Source organism: Dermochelys coriacea, chromosome 4, assembly GCF_009764565.3.
Source record: "Dermochelys coriacea isolate rDerCor1 chromosome 4, rDerCor1.pri.v4, whole genome shotgun sequence".
NCBI classification, from domain to species: Eukaryota; Metazoa; Chordata; order Testudines; family Dermochelyidae; genus Dermochelys; species Dermochelys coriacea.
Genome location: NC_050071.1, coordinates 86,241,754 through 86,267,166, shown reverse-complemented (window position 1 = coordinate 86,267,166; position 25,413 = coordinate 86,241,754). Strand labels below are relative to the sequence as shown.

Sequence of the window (25,413 nt, the reverse complement as noted above, 5' to 3'; positions counted from 1 at the left end):
TCTACTTATAGTAACAATTATGATTCATAATAATGCAATGAATACTCCATTTTCATGTTTGTTTTTTTCTGCGTGGGAGAGCAAGCAAATGAGAGGGAGTGAGGAAGCTTCCTTGCAGGAATCTTGAAGCCTGGTGTAGGCTTCCTAAATGAGCCAGCCAGAGACACCTGGCAAAGGGAAGCGGTAGGTGCCTTAAGCAGCTGATTCTTGATATAAAGAGCCGGAAGTAGTTCTGGGGGTGGCTGACTCTGGAAAGTCTGTAAGGGAGCCAGTTCTGTCCAGGACAGCTGCAAGCTAAACCCCAAAGCAGGTCAATTCATAGGAACTAATAAAAGGACTCTCTGAAGGAACCCTTTTGCTCACCCAGGCTCTGAGGTAAGAGAGAGGCCTTTATTCAGGTGTTTGGAATTCTGTGAATGACTTGGGGAAGTTTGTTTTTGTTTGTTATTGGAACATGCCTCCCTCACCTCCAAAGGTGCCAGAATCTTGGACTCCTGTTAAAGAAAACTTCTTCCCCATAGCCTTCTGAGAGGGGAGGTATGGAGACAGGCCACTCCTCCTTTGTCCTCCTACAGAATGTCATTTTCCATAAGTTTAACAGTCTATTGTGAGCATTAGAGAGACCAGGTGGGGGAGGTAATATCTCTGCCTGGGACAACTTCTGTTGCTGAGAGAGACAAACTTTTGAGTTACAGAGGTCCTTTTTGCAGTGAGGGTGCAGTTAGCAATGTGCTGGAAGAAGAATCAGTTTTGTTCAATTTGTGCTTTCCACCCTGATTTGATACAGTTGGTAACACTGTCTCTGCTTTTCCATGAGAGACAGTCCATCCACTGCTGAAAAGGCTCTTTATGAGCAGGAGAAAGATCATGCCTTTGCATATATCTGTATGCTTTTTTTGAATCTATCAATTCCAGTTGTAATTTCTACCAGGTACCTTTATTTATTGTATACAGAGTGAAGTGCCCTCAACAAACAGAAGATAGCACCAGCCTGGACTGAATATTCAATGAAAGGGAAATTTTTGTACTGGATATGTTGCTGGATTAAAATATTTCACTTTACCGGTCATTTTATGATCTATTCTGAAGTATCAGTTGATGTATTTTCTCATCCTTACCAGCAGATAGGTCACACAGAAAGAGAGCTGAAGCTTGTGAAGTGATTGAAGGAATTGAAGCAGTGGATATCTCTGGAATGTTTCCTTCTCGTGCTTGTTCATTCTGTTAAACTGTTCTTAGGCTGGTTAACAGTTTGTAGATCATCCTCAAGAACTTTTTGCTTACAAAAGGAATCAGATATCATCTTGGACATGATTTTGAGTTGTAGTTTAATGTTGAAATGTAGCCTCCATCTTTACTTACTATCACTGATTTCTCCCCAAACAAGTAAATAGTTCATGCTTGGAGTCCACATCTTCCTGACCATTTGGAAGCCATGATGATATTGCAAAGCATGGTGACCAATTCCCTCTGCCAGGAAAAGAATCCAAAATCTTTGAGGGGGGAAAAATCTTGCTTAATATGTACACTATGTAACTGTCACGTCCCTGTTCCACTTTATCACTAGTCTTTCCCCTTGCTCCTTACTGACTACAGTCAGTCTGTCTGCACAGCTTCTTGGGGATGGGATGGTCTTTTGCTGTTTGCCTTGGTGTGAATGCTGCAGGTCAGGACCTCTTAACTTGCTCTTATTTTACCAGATATTACCAGAGATTGTGTTCAAGAATGGTCCACGGTGACTGTCCCAGCATAGTTGGACATGGGCCAAGATAGATATCTTAAAGTTTCTATAACATTGTATCTAGTACATAGCTTAGGCAACAGCCAAGGTAGGTAAATTAACCCCAGTAAATAAGAAACTACTCCTTATCCTTATATCCCAGTGCCTGAGGTCATAACTGTCGGTGAGCCTTTTTTTTCCAATCCCTTCCTCCTAAGGGTCTGTCACTTATACTCCCAGTTCCTTTGAAGTCTAAGTATGAATGCTATTATCTGGTTTCAGAGTAGCAGCCGTGTTAGTCTGTATTCGCAAAAAGAAAAGGAGTACTTGTGGCACCTTAGAGACTAACAAATTTATTAGAGCATAAGCATACGTAGAGACTGTCCATGCATCCGATGAAGTGAGCTGTAGCTCACGAAAGCTTATGCTCTAATAAATTTGTTAGTCTCTAAGGTGCCACAAGTACTCCTTTTCTTTTTGCGATGTACATTGGCCAAACTGGACAGTCTCTACATAAAAGAATGAATGGACACAAATCAGACGTCAAGAATTATAACATTCAAAAACCAGTTGGAGAACACTTCAATCTCTCTGGTCACTCGATCAGACCTAAGAGTGGCTATCCTTCAACAAAAAAGCTTCAAAAACAGACTCCAACGAGAGACTGCTGAATTGGAATTAATTTGCAAACTGGATACAATTAATTTAGGCTTGAATAGAGACTGGGAATGGATGAGTCATTACACAAAGTAAAACTATTTCCCCATGGTATTTCTCCCTCCCACCCCACCCCCCACTGTTCCTCTGATATTCTTGTTTACTGCTGGAATTAGCCTACCTTGCTTGTCACCATGAAAGGTTTTCCTCCTTTCCCCCCCCTGCTGCTGGTGATGGCTTATCTTAAGTGATCACTCTCCTTACAGTGTGTATGATAAACCCATTGTTTCATGTTCTCTGTGTGTGTGTATATAAATCTCTCCTCTGTTTTTTCCACCAAATGCATCCGATGAAGTGAGCTGTAGCTCACGAAAGCTTATGCTCTAATAAATTTGTTAGTCTCTAAGGTGCCACAAGTACTCCTTTTCTTTTTGCTATTATCTGATGACTGCTAATCCAGCATAGATGATTCAATGAATTTTGATGCCAACATACCCCTTCCTAGTGTATGTCCAAATTTTATTTAGGAATGAAGGGGACACTGCTTTATTGAACAAAGAGGTTTTTCATCTCCAGTTACTTATGATCTATTCCTTTAAATTATTCCAGGAACTTTTGGATTTTGACTCGAACTGAAATATTTGCACATGTACCCAGTGGGAATTATGGGCTCATTTTAAATATTGAAAAACTAAGTAGATATAAGTAACAGATTCTATTATGTGAAGCTGCTTATTTTTTATCCCTTCCATTTGTGATAGTTCACCATGAAATTTGAGTAGTGCCAGGTCACAAGACCACTCAAATTTGGCCTGAGTTCTGTGGGTACAATTTAACTCATGGACTGTAGTTAAAGCTGCCCTTGGAAGGGACCACTCAGAGGAAATGGCATGGCCCTCTGAGATGTGTGGCCTTATGAGTCAGTCTTGGATTCTACTTGAAGGTCTTCCACACCTGTGTGAGCTTGTTAAATTTCTTAATCTCTGAACCTTAGGCCTCCATCTATAAGAGGGACATAATCATGCTTGCCTATTTAACAGGGATGTTGCTAGGCTAAAATTTATTAGTTGCTGTAAGTGCTCTGAGATCCTCAAAGTGCTATAGAAGTGCGAAGTATTTTAATAATGTTTATTGGTAACTTTTTTAGACTCAGAGTAAAATGTATCTTTTGCAAACTTTCTGAAGTGCTAACGAGAATCTGAGAAAAGATATTCATATGTAATCACCCCCTTTCAGGATGACCTTTTTTTAAAATTAGTCTTTTTGGGCGTCTTAGAGCAACCTTGACCACGTGATTTGACATATTTCTCTGAGGCAGTTTTTTCAGTGTTTCTATAGATTTCAAACATTTTTGTTGTTCCCATGTCAAGGTCATACAGCCTCCCTAACTGATATGTAAAGAAATCTGACACACAAATTCAACCTTATAGTTGTCCTTGACATCCTCCGGCATTGAATGTTTGGGTGTACTTTCACATAACTGGAAATTGCTCCATAGCAAGGTCCTGGAACCTATGCTTTCCCGCAAGAGATTCTACTGTTTTAAATCCCAGTCTTGCTTTATTATAGATGAACTATCATCTTTCACCATGTGGAGTTATTGTTTGGCATGTTTGTACTAAAAAGCAAGCCATGTTAGTACTCCACAGCTTGAAAGCTCCTGTTTATATTCTGTCGTAGCTGTTTTGGAATAGAGAATAGTTCTAGATAGGCACTGTGTAGTCTTTCCTTCCCCTCTTCATCTGCACCACCATATTCCTACAGATAAATTGTTTTGTGAGCTGCTGCCAGTGTTTTAGTCCTTCATTAACTCTGCCAGATAATGAATGTTCTCTCTAGAACGAGTACACTGCCTTTCCAGTACAGCCAGACCTCTATTGTTCCAAAGCCCAGAGTGTTAACCTGGGTGCTTTGAATTACATTGCACATCAATGCTGCATTTCTAGTGCATTGGATCAAGGCTAATAAAGAAACGTTCTAGATGCAACAATGATCTTTTTTTGAGGAGGGCTTCCAAAAGGAAATAACAAAAAGCACACAGTTACACATTTCTCTCTGATATAACATGCTAAATTGATAGCTGACTTACTTGGTCTCTAGCTGAGAATTAACTGACTGTAAGTGTGCTATGTACCTTGTCAGATTTACAGTCTTAGTGCCTTAGTGGCCTAAAGACTGACTTTTGAAAAACCAGCTAATCCTGTAGTAATCCTCTAAAGTGTGAGCTTTGTAATGCTTCAATAGGACTGTCCATTGCACAAATTAATACCCTAAAGTCAAAGTCAAGGCTATATTTCATGAATATAGGTTTGCCTGCTATCTAGAATGCTCACTGAATGGTGCTCTTGTCGCCTGAAATGTATAAATTATTATGGGCTAGATTCTGCAACTCTTACTTTGTTGAGTAGTACTTCACTTGAATGGAACTATTTGTACAACAAATGCTGCCCAACATAAGTAAGGGCTGCAGAATCTGGTTTCTATTTTTTTTATTCCGTGATTAGTGGAGTGGACCTAGTTTGGGAATATGCTTTAGGTGTATTTTGTAGCTGTCAAAATTAATTACAGTAGGTCATGCAATCTTCTAGCTCTCTCTCATGTCCCAGTATTCTTTTTTGTTTGGTAAGAGTATTTTCAGTATGCAGAAACTGGTGGTTGCCATATTTGTTCTTGAGCAAAATATACATTAGATTGATAATTGGGACAACTGCTGTAATTGCCACATTTCTGTTTCTACTGGTGTATCACATTATCTGAGTCTTATAAGTAGGGCCCTGCCAAATTCATGGTCCATTTTGGTAAATTTCACAGTGATAGGATTTTTAAAAATCGTAAAGTCATGATTTCAGCTATTTAAATCTAAAACTTCACGGTGTTGTAATTGTAGGGGTCCTGACCCAAAAAAGGAGTTGTGGGAGGTGGCAAGGGGATCACAAGGTTATTGTAGGGGATGGGGGTTGTGGTACTGCTACCCTGAATTCTGTACTGCTGCTGGGGGCTGTGCCATCTTCAGAGCTGGGGAGCGGCAGCTGCTGGCTGGGAGCCCAACTCTTAAGGCAGAGCTGCTGTTAGCAGCAACACAGAAGTAAGGATGACATGGTAGGGTATTGCCACCCTTACTACTTTGCTGCTGCTGGTGGGGCGCTGCCTTCAGAGCTGGGCACCTGGCCAACAGCTGCTACTCTCTGGCCGCCCAGCTCTGAAGGCAGCGCAGAAGTAAGGGTGGCAATACCATAACCTGCCCCTCCTCAAATAACCTTGCAATCCCCCAGCAATTCTCTTCTGGGTCAGGACCCCCAATTTGAAAAATGCTGGTCTTCCCATGAAATCTATACAATATAGGGTAAAAGCACACAAGATCAGATTTTTCATGGCTATGAATTTGGTAGGGACCTACTTATAAGGACAATTCTGGGATATGGTCACACTTATTTTATGTTGTGTTTTAAAAATAATCAGAACACAAAGCATGAAACCATTCTCATCACTATTACAAAATGAGGTAAAAAGGTTAAAATTTCCAGGGTAACTCTGTTGACTAATGTTAAGGGGTGTGTTTGACCCAACGTATTTGGTAGCCATAATAGAACATGGAAGCAGAATGAAATATGCCAACAAGTAAAATTTATTTCTACACATTTCATTCTATAATATATGTGAGAACAATAGCATGGTCTGAACACTGTAGGTCATTGAAATTAGAAGTCTAAGTATCTCTGAGGATCTGGACCCCAGTTACTGGCCCACAGGGGCAATTCCCAGGTGCACAGGGGCAACTATCAGTTTCTTCCATTTTCTTTTGGTCTTGTGCTGGTCTGTTTAGTCTCCTGAGTGGTTTGCTGATGGATATGGCTTCTTTCTCTGTTCTGTGTAATGTTTCTCTAGGTCACCCTTTCTTTCTCTTCCTAGCAAGTGTCTGTATTCTCATTTGATGTGGAAGTAATGTTGATGGCATCCCTATAGTGTGTCTTACATATGTTCATTGTCGTCATCCTATCATGTTGGATACATTAGATGTGTTTACTTTCTTTAGAATTTCTGGTCTTGTAAGAAACCTTTTTTTTTTTTTTTTCTAATGAACTCAGATCTTCTGCAGATATTTACTTTGGAATGAGCTGATCTTATCGATTTCTATTGTAGATTTCCATGACTCTGCTCCATAAAGGAGGATAGACATGATGCGGATATTAACAAATTGTATTTTTGTGTCAGTATCTATCATGCTACTCTTCCAAAATTTGAGTTTATGAAAGTTGTTTGCTGCTTTTGATACTTGTTGCTTGGCCTCTAGCATGGTGTCGTCATCATTATTACACATCACGCTCTCTAGAGTAGTAAAATGACTTCTGGTGTTATTCGACTTGTTTTGGGGAAATTGATAGCCATACATTTGGTCTTCCCTTTGTGGATAAACAAACCAACTTGTTTTGCTGTGTCTGCCAAAAGCTGGGTTTCTTCTTCAAACACATCACTTAGTGATGTGTGATTTTTTTTTTTTTTTTTTTTTTTTTTTTTTTTTTTGCTGGTATTCCATAATATGCCATGATTTCCCAAAGACTGTCTCTGTGTACACTGTCAAAAGCCTTACAGAAATTTATAAAATTTATCCAAGAGGTGCTTGCCCTTCCATACTTCATTTTATAATATATGTGAGAACAACAGTATGGTCTGTACATTGTAGGCCATTGAATATAGGAGCCTAAGTAACCCTCATGTCTCTGATGTCCAGCTGTGGCACTGCAAAGGGTTTGACTTCTTGCAGACAGCCTTTTTTCAGTCCGTGAGTGTAAGTAATTACAGGTTTAAAAGTTTTTTGTTTTTGTTTGTTTTTTTTTAAAACCGCAGTATGCAATTAGCATATCAGGCCCTAAAACGAAATTTTACATTTTGTGAATGTGTTGAGACTACCTTCCTTTCATCCTCTACACAGTTTGTAAGCATTAATTAAAACACAAAACACATAAAATGAATAGTAATAAAAAGGAATTAAGTCACCCTTAATTTAATTGGTTTCACCTTAGCATTTAGCAGGGTAATGGGGTATAATTGCCACCTACAATCATTTACGTCTAATTTTGCTTTCTAATTAGTTCATTTTTAACTTAAACAGCCTTTCAGAAGTGAGTAAAATGGAAGTAGGTAAGCAGCTCTTTAAAAATCCATATTTATTTGAATGTGGCATTTAAACAGTAATGAGGATATTTGAATGGCCCGCAGATACAAAAGTGACAATGAGACTTCATGGTGTTTAGAGGTTCAGTAATTTTGGTTTTAAACAGTACAGCAGTAAGACTGACACAGGAAAAATAATGTATTTTGAAGGATGCATTTTCTCACAGGCTATTTTAAGAACCTTGGGTCCATTTCCATCACCACCACCACACCTGAAACACACTTTAAAGCATACATTTTAAATAAAACCATTCAAAAACAGGCTAAAAAATGTAGTGCATTACCATTCTAACCACTTACCATTCACAGGTTTAAATTAGAAATGGCCTGAACCCCAAACCCTGGATCCAGCCCTCCCTCTCCTATCCCTATGCTCCCCTCCCCCCATTTGTATCCTGTTCAGAACTGAACTTTCCATCTGGATAATGAGCTGAACCAAAATCCTGGGTCTGAAAATCCCTTGACATTAAAGAAACTAGAATCTAGACCTGAACTTTGACATCTCTAGTTTAAATCTGGATTTAGTAAGTTGCCAAGTAAGTTGGCATATTAGTGGGCATGTATCCACAAAGCCAGATCACAATTGAACAATTTGCTAGTGGACAGTATGATTTGCTGTCTCTAATTAGGAGAGAGCTGCAGGTCTGGAATAGCAAAGGTTTTGGTGCATGTCATTCAAATACATCCGCAGAGAAGAGAGGTCTTTGCATTCCTTCTGCTCCCACAGTGTCTTCTAGCCAGTACATTATTTACATGTACTTTTAACTTTCCTAAGCACCAGAATTATTTATCAGTATTTTCTGCTCCCTTCCACAATGAAGTCAACCATCAAGCAATACAAAAGCATGAATCCAAAACATGTTTCTCTCAAGAGAGAAACATTTTCAGATTCTGTCATTTGGAAACATCAGTCCTATTTATTTCAATGGCACTAAAATAGGTGCCCCTATTTTCTTCCCGTCTGTTCCACGTGGCCAGATTTGAGTCCTGAATGCCATGCAATTTGTATAAATATCCACAAGTCCTCACCAGCTATTTAGCGTCTTTGAGTTCTAGAATGTTGTAAAGTACTCTTGTCTCCTGAAGAGTATCATGCCATGCTAATTTAGGATGGTAGGGAATATGCTGTTCATACTGGGTATTTGTTAACTGAATGAATGGGGCTATCCTTCACACACCAAAAGTGACACACCAAAAGGGCTTAACAACAGCAGCAGCAACAACAACAACAAAAAATGGAAACCAAGGAAGCCAGAACCACAGACCAGGACCAGAAGAACAGAACTCCATTCAGAACTCACATGGGGAAGAAAGTCTCGTATGTCATACTGCTGTGAGATCAGAATCTGGCTTGTGGAGTTTTTTCCTTGAGCTTTTGTCCTCACTGATGAAGCAAGTTCTCCTCAGTTAGCAGTGTAGGAAATAGGAAGGTGCTAAGCATCTAAGGCAGGAGCAGGCAAACTTTTTGGCCTGAGGGCCACATCAGGTTTCTGAAATTGTATGGAGGGCTGGTTAGGCCAGGCATGGCCCAGTCCCCACCCTGTATCTGTATCTCCCCCCCCCCCACTGCTTCTTGCCTCCTGATGGTCCTCCTGGGACTCCTGCCCCATCCAACCCTCCTGTCCAATGACCACCCCCAGACCCTGACTGGCCCCTGCCACCCCATACAACCCCTCCTCTCATTCCTAACTGCCCCCCTGAGATCCCTGCCCCATCCAACCCCCTGTGTTCCCTGCTTTCTGACTGCCCCAACCCCTATCAACACCCCTGACCACCACCCCAAATGCCTCTGCCCTCTATCCAACCCTCCCTGCCCCCTTACCGTGCTGCCTGGAGCACCGGTGGCTGGCGGTGCTGCCCAGAGCACCAGGACAGACAGCCGTGCTGCCCAGCTGGAGCCAGCCATACCACTGCACAGCATAGAGCACTGGGTCAGGCCATGGCTCTGCAGCTGCCCTGCCTGGCAAGAGCTTGCAGCCCCGCCACCCAGAGCATTGCGCTGGTGGCACAGTGATCTGAGGCTGTGGGGGAGGGAGAGAAGTGGGGGAGAGGATGGGGGCTAGCATCCTGAGCCAGGAGCTCAGGGGCTAGGCAGGAGGGGCCCATGGGCCACATGTGGCTCATGGGCCATAGTTTGCCCATCTCTGATCTAAGGGGAGAGGATGGGATTTTATATAGCATCACATATAATTTAGATTATAAACTTTTTAGGGCAGGGAGCATGTGCTATTTATTTGAATTGTGAGGAGTCTGGTGCTGTTTTGAGTCCTGTAAAATTAAATTAATAGTGCAGTACTTGGTTTGCTTTTGTCTAATTTCAACAAATGTCTTATTAAAGCACTTTTTTTTAAAATTGAATGTGTTAACTACTTATGTGTGTTCCATACTCTAGGCCAGGGTGTGCAACTTAAGGTAGTAGAGGGCCAGAGAATCCATTAAGGTTCTTGTATATAATTAGAGACCCCATATGGAATAACTCAGAAAGTTTTGCTACAATACAGCATGATAACATACAATTCACTGTGTAAAACTGAAGTGTTCTTCATTAAAAAAAAAATCTCCTTGTAATACAGCCTTCCTAAATTAGTGAAAGATTTGTGTTTACCCTTTCATTTATCTTTTTTCAGTGTACACAAGAGCAGGGGATTAAGAAATGAAAATAGAAGTTTTTATTAACGTTTTCCCTGCACTGCTTAAAGTATCTTGCCAGTCAATGTGAAACTTGACATGTGCACTAAGAAAGGCATAGATAGACAGATACACACACTTTTGGAGCGTCCAGCTTGCATAAGATGGTTTCAGCTGTCAGTCATTTCCTTTCAATTGATTTCAAAATGAGTCAGTGTGGAAAAGTTACTTTCACTAATATGAGGGCTTCCAAACATAGAACACAATTTCAGTGACCACTTGCTCATATTTGGGAAAACAAGATTCAGGAAGCAGTTTCCAAAATGGAATGCCCCTTTCCTTCTTTCCAACAAAGATAGGATCAGGCTGCAGTTCAGTTTTCCCTGAAACTCCTTTGCATCAGAACTCAGGGTATTTTAGAAAGGTGACTATCTCCTTTCAAAGTGCAAAGAATCTCTCAAGGCATTTACAACTCATCCATCACACTTTAGTGTAGAGGGCCAAGTCTCTGTACTCTGCATCCATTTCATCAAGGAAAAAGCCACAAATCTGTGATGGCTCAGTGATCTGTGGCCACCTTGGATGAGTTTGTAACTTTCCCGACCATACTGATGACCGGATTACACAGTGACTCTTGATGAATAATGCAGGGCTGCATTGAGCAGTCCAGCCTCGCATGCGTCAATAAACCTGCAAACCCAACCTTGCAACAGTGGGTAACTTTTCTGAAACCTTCAAAATCTGCAATAGCCTCCTGAACAGCATCAAAAGTATCTAGGCCCTTTGCTTATCCATGTAATGAGGCTAACTTCATAAGCTGTTCATGCATATTAAAATTACTGTCAATTGTCTGTCTGTATATCAATAGCTGACACATTTGTATTCTTACCTTGTGCCAAAGAAAAATAAAAAATAGTGCATAATTTCCTTTGCATTTTCTTCCATGTGATTGTTAATATCGGAAACGTTGTGAAACTCTGTCCTAGAAAGATGCCATTCATTTTTTTTAATTTGTCCTTACCAAATGCCTTTGCCACTTGCATTGACCATCATTTGCTGTCCCTCAGTATTTTTTTTTTTTTTTGCCTGTGCCAGTTTCACAGTTAAAAGGCATGCAGTAAGACTCTAAGTTTGTGCTGTGGTAGCTCTTGCAAAACACCTCTGCTAACTTAAAACTTCTCCTTTTAGATCAGCAACAGGGGGATCCCTGGCAGTGCCAAGACGTTTGCCATATTTTGCTTTGTGGCATTGACTGGTACTACAGTGACTGTTCAAGTTTCATTCCTTTTGTCACTGCCTTCTCTTGAAAACATAAGAGCATTGGAGCTTACCTCTATGTTCAGTAAAAAGATATTCAAGCTCCCACTCTGCATGAAGATTCGTTTTTCTGTCCTTTCGCTTACTCATGATAAAACTGTAAAAGCAGAAGAGCTAGCCAATGGTTTATCAAAGTGCTGCTTTCCACCTCATTCATTGCACAATGGATTTAGATTTGATGTTTCAGGGTACTGAATTTCTTTGTGTTCAGTAATTAGGAGTTCTCAAACTTCATTGCACATGACCTCTTTCTGACAACAAAAATTCTACATGACCCCAGGAGGGAGGACTGAAGCCTGAGCCAAAGCCCGAACCCCGCTGCCCCAGGTGGGGTGGCCAAAGCCCCATTGCCCTAGGCGGGGAGGACAAAGCCCAGGTCATCAGCCCCAGCAGGGAGCTTGTAACCTGAACCCCACTGCCCAGGGCGGTGGGGCATGGGCTTCAGCTTCAGCCCCAGGTGGTGGGTTTCAGGCTTTAGCTCTAGCACCGGACCCCAGCAAGTCTAAGCCAGCCCTGGCAACCCCATTAAAATGGGTGCATGACCCACTTTGGGGTCTCCACCCATAGTTTGAGAACCGCTGGTATACATGCTATCCAAAGAAGCACACAACCACTCCCTTGAGTATTTGCTTTTACGTTCATACATCACTTTGTAGTAGCAGATTGTTTATCATGGGAGGGGGGACAGGGAGGGGAACATCATGGTAGAATAAATCCTCTGCTGGGAGGCCACATAACATGATCTGGTGGGTTGGATGTGCTCTTGGGTTGCCAGTTGCCTATCTCTGCCCTAGGCATTTTAAATGAACCTAGTGGAGTATAAGCAATTGGGTAGGTTAAAATTCCCTAGTTGCCTAAATCACCACCATTAAAGTCCCCTAGGCACTCAAGTTTCTGCAGGTGAGCCTGCACATACGATATAGGTGCCCAGATGCTGTGCTCCACCTCCGGAGGATCCTCAAACTAAGCGTTGTGCTCTCCCCCCACCAAATCTAACCTGAAGGGCCCAATCCAGTGGGTGTGCTTAGAGCATGCCTAAATTCACAGAAACTGGCTGGCAGGATTTGGGGACAGGAAGACATTGCCTCTACAACCTTTAGCCCAGGGGTTAGGGCACTTGCCTGGGATGAGGGAAACCCAGGTTCAACTCCTCTTGCTGCCTGATATGGAGAACAAATTAGAACTTTGGGTTTTCCACTGTCAGGAATTCAGCTGCCTATGGGCTCAGTTGCCTAGCAACTCAACAAGCTCACCTGGGTCCAGAAAACCCGAGATAAGTTACTGTGCTCCCTGAGTGGTCAGAAGAGCCAAAAGAGCACCATTTAAGCTCAGCAGCACAGTGGCTGCTCAATGCATTCCAAGCCCACAGCTGTCCAGACCTGCTGCTTGCACAGCCATTGCTCCACTCCAGCCCAAGTCCCTGCCTGCTTCTGAGCTCCTGATTCCTAACTCCTTGCAGTGACCATGGGCTTGCCTCCTGACTAAAACTCGAGCTCTGCCCTCTGATTCTGCTCTGACAGCTAGGTCACACTGCCTACACCTCAGTGTGACAGTTTGTACAGCCCATTGGAAGAGGAGAGGGGACTTTTCCCCACAGAATGGAGGTCCCCACTGGAATGGCCCTAGCAAAAGCTCCACCCACCTTCTCAGACACTGCAGTTTCTGCAGAACTGCAACAGTCTCAGGTATAGCTCTATATGATCAGAATGTGTCCCTCCAGGCCCAGATACAAGCCCAGGCAGCATCTATTATCTCCTCAACTCTTGCATCCGCTGACTGTGAGCCCAAGCTGCCTCTACCTGATAAAATGATGGGGATCATGCCAAATTGTGTGGGTTCCTTAATGTCCTTTCCAGTTCATGTTGCAGCCACAGTTCTACCCCACAGATCAGTCCTGAATGGGATTAGTACTTAGCCTGCTCACTGGAGAGACCCAGAAGTGGATGTCCCTGCTCCTGGAAGGGTCCAGTCCTCTCCCTGAATACTTTGAGAGCTTTGAATGGGCAATGGTAGACTTCTTTGACCCTAATCGAGAACCTATCACAGAAACTGTTCTCCCCACCTTCCGGCAGGGTGCCAGGTCTGTTGTCAAATATGCAATGGAATTTTGATCTCTGGTTGCAGAAACCCCCTGGAATGAGGCCATGCAGCAGCAACATTTTAGTCAGGGACTCCATCAAAGATTAACTAGGCCAGGTGGAACCTCCACTTAGATGGGGAGATTTAATGAATATTTACATCCTGGTTGATGTTTGACTAACTGAGTGAGCCCAAGAAAAGCAGCATACCACCCAATCCTCACCAGCTAGAACTCTTCCATCTCCTGTGGTCCCAGTTATCCTCCCAGACCCTGAACCTGTGCAAGGTGACAGAGTGCAGCCCCACCTCTTCACTGATGAAAAGAACAATTATTGGGCATTGGGGTTGTGCCTGCATTGTAGGATGCCCAGGCACATTGTAGCACGGTGCTTAGCCAAGATCCATTTTACTCCTGAGTCATAATTGCTACTCTTTTGTTCCCTGCAGTGCTGACGAGCATATCTTCCCAGATCTAGCCAACAGCTGATCACATTCTGTGGCATGTGCCAGCCCTCAAAGGATCTAGAGTCACAAACCACTTTTTTTTGGTCAGCAGTGCCTAGAATTCCTGACAAGTATGTAGAATGTGCCAACACACTTACCAAACAGAAGGCAGATCTTCTACTCCTTCACTGCAGTTATGATTGCCCAACTGACCTTCAGCAAGGAATGGAGGTCCCTTGTGGATGTGTTTTACACCCTATTCAAAACCAAGATGGAGGCCTTCTGGGAGTACATTGAGGAAAATCTGTGGAATGGGTTCATCCATCCCTTTAACTTCCCCAGTGGAAGAAAGGGTGGCTCCCTCTGTCTTTGTGTTGATTATTGGGCCCTTAATAAAATCACCCTCCACAATTGATACTCTTCTGGTCATAATCAAACTCCTGGAAAGACTCCATTTTGGTTTGGATCATCACAAAACTAGACCTGCATGCAACCTGATCAGAATCTGGAGGGGGGATGAATAGAAGACGGAATTTTGGCCATTTCAAATATTTGGTCCTGCTGTTTGGTCAACATAATGTCCCTGCTGCCTTCTAGCATTTCATGTATGATATCTTCACTTACTGGTTGTGCATGTCTCTGACCATCCATTTAGATATTCATTTTTTTTGAGAGGATAAAGAACACCATGACAACCATGCGTGCACTGTGTTTGATCAGCTTCATCAAATCAAGTTTTTGCATTTTTCAGGTTTTGAGTATTTGACAAGGACATTGTAGAGCTTCTGGGCTGTGATATCTCCCCAGTTGGACTTGCTGTGGTTACAGATCCTTGCAAGGTTACAGCCATCACCAAGTGGAAGGTGCCTTTGAATATTCACGGGGTGCAATGGTTCCTTGGGTTTATGAATTTTTACTAATGATTCATCTAAGGATTCTCGAACCTGGTAGCTCCCATAATGTGCCTTCTCGGGAAGAAGGTTAAGTTCATCTGGTCCACTGACATGCAGGTAGCTTTTGACCACTTGAAAAAGGAATTTATTTCTGCCCTCATTTTAACCTATCCGGACACCATAAAGGCCTTCATATTTGAGACTAATGCCCCATGTGATATGAATGGTTCTCTCACAATTTACTGGCCCTCATCAGTTGCTTCATCCCTGTGCCCTTTTCTCTCAAACTGACTTCTGCTGAGAGAAACTAGGAGTTGAGACAAAACTCCTGGCCATCAGGGCCACTTTTGAGGAATGGAGGCCTCTCCTCAAGGGAGCCTGTGTACCTGTTCAAGTCTGGACCAATCACAAGAATTTGGAGCATCTGCAGATGGTGCAACTACTAAACCAACATCAGATTCGATAGGCCCTTTTCCTCTTCCAATTTAACTTCATTGTTTTATTCCATTCAGGGACTAACAATGGGAAGGCTGACACCTTGTCCCACAAGGATGAGTACTGTGAAGTGGAGCAGGAAGGTCTTACCACTGTTTTTAAATCTTCCCACTTTGTCTGCGGGACCATCACCGGTCCTGATGGCCACTATTCATTCCTTGCTTCCAAGTGACATGTTTGTGGCCCCATATGCCAAACTCTGAATCTGGGGAAGCACTGATGGGTCTTAGGAGATCTTGTTGTAGATGAAACTTTTTCTTTGGGGATCATCTCTACATTTCTGATGGTAGCTCCTGGCATCAGGTGTTGAAGTTATGCCATGGCAGGACATTTTGGCCAATTTAAAACCTGTACCTTGATGGCTATGTAGTTTTGCTGTCTGACCCTATGAATTGATGAAAACTGTTAGGTCGCGCAATCTCTGCACCCTTATGAAGAAACTGCACATGAGGCCTGTGCCCCTCCTTTAGCCCCTCCCCACACCTCCATGTCCTTGTCCAATGGACTTCATTGTTGAGTTACTGTGATCCCACGGGCACTAAGTTATCCTGACTATAGTGGACCTCCTGACCAAGATGACCCATTTTATTCCCTTGTGCAGTGTTCTGTCTGCCACACAAGCCTTCCTGGAGCATGACTTTAGATACCATGAAATGCTGACATGCATCATTTTGGATCAAGGTTCCCAATTAATTTCCCAGCTTTGGCCGCAATTTCTCCATCTTCTTGGCACCAAGTCTCTCACCTCAACAGCCTACCATCCACAGACAGGTGGCCAGACTGAAAATAAATCCAGTGGTCTTCAGGGTTCAACTCCCAGATTCCCACAAGATTCACTTAATCTTTCATGTTTCTCTCCTCAAACCATTTGTCTACAATCCCTTCCCCATCTGGGTAGACCCACCTCCACCCCCACTTACTAGCCATGGGTAGGAGGAATATGAAGTCTATTAGGTAGTCAACTCCTGACATGTAAGGGGGGAGCTCCAATATGTGATATACTGGAAGGGTGCAGGACTGAAGAGAGGTCCTGAGAACCAGAACAAAAAATTCATGCTCCCAATCTCCTGCAATTTCATCAAAGGTACCCTGACAAGCCTAGGCTGACTGTCCCTAGAAGGAATCCTGTAGGATAGGGGTACTATCAGAAACTCCATTGCCACCAGGCTCATTTGCTTAGCAACCCAATGAGGTCAGCTGGGCCCAAAAAAATCTCACTAAGGGACTGTGCTCTGTGATTTATCAGAGAGAACAGTTCACCATTTAAGCCCTGTAGTAACAGCAGTACAGTGGCTGCTCAATGTGTTCCATACCTAGGGCTGCATCACACCTGCTTCCTGTCCAACCCTTGCTCTAGTCCTTGCCTGCTTCTGAACTCTTGGCTCTGACCATGTTTGTCTCCTGACCATGCATCTGGTTTGGCCCTCAAATCTGCTCTGACCAGTAGGTTGCACTGCCTACATCTGGGTGTGTGACATCCACCTCTCAGATAAGTGCCCTAACCACTGGACTACACAATCAGTCGTTCTCTCCAGTCCAATGTGTATATAAATACTTTAAATATGCAATTCAATGGCTCTAACAGGAGAGACTGACAGAGCGCCAAACTAGAATATCCCTTTGTGGATCAATAACAGTATATAGTTCACTTGCTGGCAGGCCCCAAGTACAGGGTGGAAAATGGCTACACTTTACCAAGGCCTGATCAGTCCAAGGAACCCAGCCAGATGGCCACAAGCTCATCACCATGAGGGAAAAAAATCAGGCTAAATTGTGGATGTTTGAGTTTGACTAAATATTATTTATATACTAACTCACAGGTTATGTACCTACATATTTGTGGTTTCCACATCTTGTGTGATTTACCTGAGCCAATCAGTAGCAGTGGTAACTAAAAGCACCATTTTAAACAGTGAGCTGGTCCTGTAGGGTGTCTTGAAGTGATGAGAGTTGATACCATGATCCCAGAGATAGGGAATAGTGAGCTGGTCCTGTTGAGTGCCTAATTTGCAACTTTGAGATCAGTGGCTCAAAGTTCTGTTTGGAAACATGACCTTGTGGCAGAACGTATGGGAATTTTGCCACGAATTTCAGTAGAAGAGGGAAGAAATTGAAAAGATTTCATGAGGAGACACCTGAGTAATCTTGTTCTATCACCTCTGCAGATAAAACTGTCTTTATTCAGAAGGAACGTCTTTTACAGCTTTGGACAATGTTGCCTGTGAGTTGGAACACCGAATCAGAGCAATCAATGATCTTCTGTTCAGTCCTGAAATACGTCACACTGAAGAAACTGGAATAAGCAGTCAAATGTCTAGGTCTCAAATACCCTATGGATCCTTCAGAGGACTTTCCGTGAGAAGTGTTCCATCTGAAAAATTGACAGGTTTCAGAGTAGCAGCCAAGTTAGTCTGTATTCACAAAAAGAGAGTACTTGTGGCACCTTAGAGACTAACACATTTATTTGAGCATAAATTTTGCATCTGATGAAGTAAGCTGTAGCTCACGAAAGCTTATGCTCAAATAAATTTGTTAGTCTCTAAGGTGCCACAAGTACTCCACTTCTGCCTGGGGGGTTGGAGCAAATGCGGTTGTATCGTAGAGCTTGGCTGTAGACAATGGATCGTGTGGTGTGGTCTGGATGAATGCTGGAGGCATGTAGGTAGGCGTAGCGGTCAGTAGGTTTCTGGTATAGGGTGGTGTTTATGTGACCATCGCTTATTAGCACCATAGAGTCCCGGAAGTGGATCTCTTGTGTGGACTGGTCCATGCTGAGGTTGATGGTGGGATGGAAATTGTTGAAATCATGGTGGAATTCCTCAAGGGCTTCTTTTTCATGGGTCCAGATGATGAAGATGTCATCAATGTAGCGCAAGTAGAGTAGGGGCATTAGGGGACGAGAGCTGAGGAAGTGTTGTTCTAAGTCAGCCATAAAAATGTTGGCATACTGTGGGGCAATGCGGGTACCCATAGCAGTGCCGCTGATTTGAAGGTATACATTATCCCCAAACGTGAAATAGTTATGGGTGAGGACAAAGTCAAAGTTCAGCCTCCAGGTTTGCTGAGACAAACACCTACAAGATCTCTATCAAGCATTCTTACAACTACAATACCCACCTGCTGAAGTGAAGAAACAGATGGACAGAGCCAGAAGAGTACCCAGAAGTAACCTACTACAGAACAAGCCCAACAAAGAAAATAACAGAACGCCACTAGCCATCACCTTCAGCCCCCAACTAAAACCTCTCCAATGCATCATCAAGGATCTACAATCTATCCTGAAGTATGATCCATCACTTTCTCAGAAATTGGGAGACAGGCCAATCCTTGCCTATAGACAGCCCCCCAACCTGAAGCAAATACTCACCAGCAACCACACAACAGAACCACTAACCCAGGAACCTATCCTTGCAACAAACCCCATTGCCAACTGTGTCCACATATCTATTCAGGGGACACCATCATAGGGCCTAATCACATCAGCCACACTATCAGAGGCTCGTTCACCTGCACATCTACCAATGTGATATATACCATCATGTGCCAGCAATACCCCTCTGCCATGTACATTGGTCAAACTGGACAGTCTCTACGTAAAAGAATAAATGGACACAAATCAGATGTCAAGAATTATAACATTCAAAAACCAGTCAGAGAACACTTCAAATTCTCTGGTCACTCGATTACAGAGCTAAAAGTGGCAATTCTTCAACAAAAAAAACTTCAAAAACAGACACCAACGAGAGACTGCTGAATTGGAATTAATTTGCAAACTGGATACAATTAACTTAGGCTTGAATAGAGACTGGGAGTGGATGGGTCATTACACAAAGAAACTATTTCCCCATGTTTATTCTCCCCCCCCCCCCCCGGCTGTTCCTCAGATGTTCTTGTCAACTGCTGGAAATGGCCCACCTTGATTATCACTACAAAAGGTTTCCCTTCCCCCCCGCCCCGCTCTCCTGCTGGTAATAGCGCACCTTACCTGATCACTTTCGTTACAGTGTGTATGGTAACACCCATTGTTACCAATAGATCTACATTTTTTGAAGTGTCTAGTGATTTTTAGCTGCTTCAATTGAGACCCCATGATTTTCAGAGTATTGGTGTCCCATGTTTTCTAAAAATCAGGCTCCTCTAAGGTCTCAGGTTAGGCACCCCACAACTGAGGTACCAAAATGACTAGTCACTTCTGAAAATTTAGTTAAGCTATTAAAGTTCATATTTTAAAGGTATCTAGGGGCCTAATTACCCCTGAAATCAGGGGGAGTTAAGGCTCCATTTTTAAAGATTAAGCTCCTAAATACACAGCCTGAATTTCAGAAGTGCTGAGCATCTAGAAGCTCCTATTGACTTCAGCCTTTTGAGAACCAGACCATTTATCTGGGGTCTGTGATGTTCTGGGGTTCAATCCAGATCAGTAAGATGTTGTGTCACCATGTGCCCTGTAACCCTGGGTGCCTTAAATGCTCTGCTGCTGTGGCTCACAGCCCAGAGACCAACAACCAGCAGACAAGTGTGCAGTCCCCTGATTGTCTGCATGCTGTGCAGCTCTGATTCAGCACTCTGACCTCACCAGCCTGCCTACAATCCAACAGCCCTACCCTGGTCTCCACCAGCCTTGGTTACTACCAGCAGGGTGACTCCAACACACCCCAGTCTCAAATTTCCCCAAAACCATCTGCCCTGAAGTATCCAACCCTCTCCTGGAACACTCAGAGATGTAATAAGGTGTAGTGCATTGGAGGAGAGGCAAAAGCACAGCTTATTACTTGAACTGGAGTTAACAGTAACTTCAGTTCTAACACCGAACTACATTGATTTAGATTAAAAGAAAGTTTATTTAATCAATCCAAAAAGAGAGTGGTTTAAAGTGAATTCAAGTAGAAGGGATAGACAAAAAGGGCTACAAACAAATAAACAAATAATATGTTTTCTAATGGCTAAGAACTAACTTAAGTTAGTCTTTGTTCAAGGTAGATTTCTTACCAATCTGACTTGTTTCCAGTGTTGGCTGACTTTTTTTCAGTCAGGACCTTCCACAGAAGTACAAGGTGCTGTTTCCCTTGTCTTCCTTGGTGAAAGAGGCCAAAATGGCTTTCTGCATAGATCTGAGTTAATTGACCCTGTATCAGGAGGCAGGATGACCTCATGCTGCTATTACCGTTCTGTGGACTTCCCATTTCCCTGATTTGTATGGAAATAGGGCTTCCATTGTTTTGATTCTATCCTGCTACTTTCCCTCATGTATGGGAGAAAACCTGTTCCTTCCAAGTTTGGTCACAGATTTGAAAGCATAATATTAGAAAGTATCCATAATTCCTTTATATAATATTAATACACACATTTTACAATTATATTAATTACCAGTGTGGCATAGCCTTTCATAAAAGATGTTACTCGATACACTTTTATAATACAGTAATATTGTATACAATCAATAAATTCAATTGCTTATTCTTTGGGGTTCAGACCTCCAATCTTTATAGACCAGTAAACCTTTGAAATGTTTTATGTGACTGTATCTTCATTGTCTCTACCAGAAAACCAGGCTGGTCAGACAGATCGATACACGTGTAGCGCAGGCTGGGCTTATGCAATACTTGCCAAACACATTTTAAAAACATAATTCTAGCACATATCCTAATTCTTCATACATACCTGTGCATATATCATGCAAGAATATTAATAATTAGTGAGATACTAGTTCTCCAGTTATATATTATATGCCACCTCTTGGTTATGTATTTTGGCAACAGTGTTAGTTAGGTGTAATGAGGTTATCAGTCCTGATAGGAGTTGCTGACACTGAGTAGTGAACCACTAATGGGCCTTGTGACAAAGTTCCTGCTCTACCTTGGTGGGTCTTGCGCTTATTGGTGGATTTGCTCACTGTGGAGCTTCACGGCAGCCCTCAGCTTGGCCGTTTTTCTGAATTCACAGTCCAGATCGACGACTCCTGTGTCTGACCAGGAGTTGGGATGATCTGGGGGGAACCCAGGCCCGCCCTCTACTCTGGGTTCCAGTGCAGGGCCCTGTGGAACGCAGCTGTCTAGAGTGCCTCATGGAACAGCTGTGCGACAGCTACAACTCCCTGGGCTACTTCCCCATGGCCTCCTCCCAACACCTTCTTTATCCTCACCATAGGACCTTCCTCCTGGTGTCTGATAATGCTTGTACACCTCAGTCCTCCCAACAGTCCATGTTCTCACTCTCAGCTCCTAGTGCCTCTTGCTCCAAACTCCTCACATGCACACCACAAACTGAAGTGAGCTCCTTTTTAAAACCCAGGTGCCCTGATTAGCCTGCCTTAATTGATTCTAGCAGCTTCTTGATTGGCTGCAGGTGTTCTAATCAGCCTGTCTTAATTGTCTCCAGAAGGTTCCTGATTGTTCTGGAACCTTCCCTGTTACCTTACCCATGGAAAAGGGACCTACTTAGCCTGGGGCTAATATATCTGCCTTTTGTTACTCTCCTATAGCCATCTGGCCTGACCCTGTCACAGCCTCTATATTGAATGGCCTAAATAAGGACTTTGGGTGGGATTTTCAAGAGTCTAAGGGAGTGGGCACCTACTTCAAACTTTTAGCTTGTTATCAAAATCTTTTTCTGCTTAATTGTATTGGCCAGCTTAAACTAAGGTTAAATTTAAGCAAGTTTGTCTCTGAGTCGTGTGTTCTTCCCAGTGAATGGTTTTTATTATCCCCTCTGTTTCAGTTCTCTTCTGAATTCATACCTTCTTGATTTCTGCAGTGTTTTTGTGTGAATTTTCTGTCCCTTTTCTCAGTGTCTAAAAGTAAGTAGCACCACTCTGTCCTCCCAGCTAAACTGAATGCTCTTTTCACATCTCTGCTTGTTTTAATTTCTGTTAGTGATGATTGAGTTCAAAATTTTACAAAGCTCATTACAACACATTAATTGCAATCAAAAATCCCAGCCTGCCAGCAAAGAAGGCTTGACATAATAATCCATAATGCTTGAATGTCTTTAAAAAGGATACAGAAAATATCTTGCAAATGCAGAAATGACCTACATGCAAGACAAAAGCCCTTCCCTCAGGGACTGAAGATATTTTGCTTTTGTCTCATACGTTATGCATCTCTTTTACATCCCATCTCGAAGAAAATATTTTCTGCTGTTTATCAAAGAATTGCTAAGGTTCTTATTAGAACATTTGCCTCTATTTATAGGGATCTTAACATTCTGTAAGTGCAGTCTGTGCTGTTTGTGCTTCCTGTGTGCTTATTTGTAACGTTCCTTGTTTTGGCTCTTTGATTTATTTCTCTCAGCACAGAGGTTCTACTTTCTACTTCATGCCTTGGAGAATAAATGCTGCTGATTCCTTTTTGGGATGCTGAACAGCAGCCAGAGATTTTAATAGCAAGAGTAGAAATATAGGGTAACTGTCTTGTATAGTGCATGTGTAAATGGTGGAGTCTCTGTAACTTGAAGTCTTTAAATCATGATTTGAAGACTTCAGCAACTCAGCCAGAGGTTAGGGGTCTATTACAGGAGTGAGTAGGTGAGGTTCTATGGCCTGCAATGTGCAGCAGGTCAGACTAGATTATCATGATGGTCCTGGCCTTAAAGTCTATGAATCTCTATACTACAATTTTCAGTTACAGTGATTATTATTGTATATCATTATTATTTTAAAGATAAAAAATATAACCCTATGGCCCAATAACTCCTCTGTAAGCAGAGGGGATGAAAAATGGTGAACTCCTGGCCAGGGAGTGTAAAAGAGTTTGGCTTCCTTTGTGACATTGTACCTGCTAAACTCATGGATTCAATGGAGGATCCATGTGTGAATAGGCGTCGGTTTTGTATTGAGGCAGAGCCCAGGGTACTATGTGCATTGTTCCAACCTCTCCAACAAGACACCGTCCTTGCTGCTATGCCTATAAGAAAGCAGTCATTTCATGACAACTAGATTCGTGGAGATAGATGACTATTTAAATAATAATAACAACAACAACCTGCATTTTTATATAGTTGATTGTATTTCTTTCCTCTACCCTTGGCATGTTGCTCATGTTCTTAGAATGTAAAAACTTGGGGCAAGGTCCATTAAAGACTCGAATAGCCCAATGGCTAGGCATTCTCCTGCAACAGGGGAGACCCAGGTTCAAATCTTTTCTCCACATGAGGTGGGGAACTGATCCTGAGCCTCCCACATCTGAGCTGAGTGCCCTAACCACTCAGCTAACCATTATAAGAGAAACATGGCTACCCTTTTGTAAATGGTACCTAAATCCTGATTCAGGAAAAAAAAGTATTGGTTGAAATTATTCAGGCAAATATGTGCATAATTTCAGGTCAATTGAAACTACATTTTTTTGGCAAATAAACTTCTCATCTGAAAAATGTCACCTGGCTCTTTGCAGGAGTAATGTGCTCTCCTTTGTTTAACCTACTCAAAAGCTGGGCAGCTGCATTCCTTACTAGTTGAAGTAATGGTGCCTGGGGTTGCCAAAGTCTCCCTTTCCCCTGAATCTAGTCTCATGTTGTAGTGAAGAAATCTGCTCTAGCACAATGCCAACTGAACCATCCATTCAGGTCTTGGTGAGACAAGCATGACTGGTCATCTCAACCACTGATTATTTTAGTGACTGTGCATTAATCAGCATATGTTGAAGTTATGGTCATTGTCTGCTATTGGCCTTTCCATGGGTCCACAGGAATAGACATATCTTCCTATTAGTACTGGGGGATCAGGATCTCATTAGATGGTGGGGAGTCCAGCTGATAAGAGGTACCTTTACTAGAACTGCTGAAGCAGATCTGCTCCAGCATCATCAACCCTTTCTGAAAGTACAGCCCCACCACCTCTTTGTTCCTTGTTAGTTTCCCAAGAAAGGGAAATATTTGAATAAACTCGATCATTTTTTATTGGTTGAAAATGACCTTTTTCAAATGTCCATTGATTGTGTAAACACTGAATTAGATGGTATTCTATCACACAAATATGGCTTCAAATTGCCAAGTCCAAGATCTGGTACCAAACTCCTCCTGAGCTCTGGAGGTTTTGGCCTGAGCTCATCCCTTTTATTTTAGAATTTACTAAACATGTTTCTTAGACACTTCATGGAGACCAGTTTTTTTTCAAACAATTAGATTTATACTATTTCAGTTCTTACACTGAAACATTTATTATTATGCAAGCTACAAACATAACTAACTTTTAAATCTGCAAGCTTTAAGCAATCAAGGATTTCATTTTTGTTTTAATACTATTTGATCAGATTCACACTCTCATTAGCATATTTGCAATTTTAAAAACAAGGGTTAAGCCTTTCTTTATCAATTGCCACCACGAGAAAGCATTCATATCACTCTACCCTGTACAACAATGCATTTTGCAACTTACTTACTGTAGAGGTATTGATTTTAACCAACATTCAAATCACAGCATCATATTTTTCACACCAAAAGACTCGAATGGGCTATTTTTTCTGCTAGTGTGCCACTGATTAAAATGAATATTTATGTATTAACCTTAGCAAGTGAGAAAACACTAGATCATAAGCTTGCAGTATAAAAATAAATATAGAAGCAGCACATTGACAGTATGTGGAAAAAGCAGGATCAGCAGAATGTGTGCCTTGTGCAGTTGTCAGTTTCTGAGCAATGTCTGAAGGTGTGTGAAACAGGGATATTATTAGATGATACATGTGATGTACAGCAGCATTATAGCACTTATCTCATGGAAGTATCACATTTTTATTGGATGAGTTAGTGTTCATCTAAACCAGGGATATTGTCTATTTCCTTTACACTGTGTGAGTTGAAAAGTACTGCATGCCCTGCCTCAGACATTTTGATCAATATTTCTTAGGTCTGTGCAGTGGTATGGTGGTCTTCCCACCCCCTCTGGGTCAGATGGAGGCCACCCCACCTCGCTATGCCGTTTGGATCGCCACCTAGTATCTGGGGGAACTAGCGAATAGGCATTAGCATCCTAGCTGGTCCAACCTGCTAAACCCCCAATAGTCAATGGGCTCCGGC

General features: G+C 42.4%; 1 long non-coding RNA gene across 2 annotated transcripts in view; it reads left to right on the top strand.

Annotated features, from left to right (window-relative positions):
- Positions 1-262: 262 nt before the first annotated feature.
- LOC119855146 overlaps positions 263-25,413 on the top strand; it is a 43,360-nt gene continuing 18,209 nt past the window's right edge. For both annotated transcript variants that reach the window (XR_006281028.1, XR_006281029.1), the window contains exon 1: positions 263-375. This is a non-coding gene — a long non-coding RNA (uncharacterized LOC119855146). The remainder of the gene's footprint in view (positions 376-25,413) is intronic.